Raw genomic sequence first — 842 nt, forward strand, 5'->3', positions numbered from 1 at the left:
TAAAATTAACTTTTAAAATTAATTATTAAAATATAATATATATTAAATATAAAATATATATTAAAAATAAATTAAATTATACATATCTTTATAATACACAAATACTTATAATGTGGATTATTCTCTTTACTTTTTCATCCAAATTTTGTAACTTTTTTTTCTTTCTGATTTTGTAAAATATGAACAGACCCATTTGTATATAATATATTGGTTATGCCCTTGGTACATCAGCATTCATAGTGAAATTTATGCTTATGTAAAACCTTCTTTTATTATTATTATAAATATATTTTGGTTAATTAGAGATAATTTTTATTNATAAAATTAAAAAAATAAGAGACTTAAGGCTACACTTATATATAGTAGTTATGGTATACAAAAAAAATAAGGGACCTAAAGCTACACTTATAAAAAGTAGCCATGGTATACAATGTGGCTACACTGTACAGATGATACAATAGCGTTGAAAAGCGTAACCTATTCTAATAAAAATGGAAGATGAAAAGCGTAGCCTTTAGTCCTGGATAGCATCACTTGAAAAGTTCACTCTATTCTCAAATGCCAAAAGCGTATAGCCCTTGGTGCAGAAAAGTATAACCGCCTTTGAGAATAGACAACGGCCGAATAGACATTCCCTCTAAAGCGTCTCCGTAGCCCAAAAAGCATAATCGTAGCTTAAGATATCATTTTTTTTTCACTTTTAACTACACTTTTTAAGTGTACCTAAATGAATATTTTTCTTGTAGTGTTAGTAATTAATTTTAATGTGTAAATAATATTTTTAATAATATATTATACTACCTGAATTTCATTTTCATTCTTATATTAATTATTAGTGTCTA

The sequence above is a fragment of the Arachis duranensis genome, unplaced genomic scaffold (genome assembly GCF_000817695.3).
Source record: "Arachis duranensis cultivar V14167 unplaced genomic scaffold, aradu.V14167.gnm2.J7QH unplaced_Scaffold_232527, whole genome shotgun sequence".
Classification (NCBI taxonomy): Eukaryota; Viridiplantae; Streptophyta; class Magnoliopsida; order Fabales; family Fabaceae; genus Arachis; species Arachis duranensis.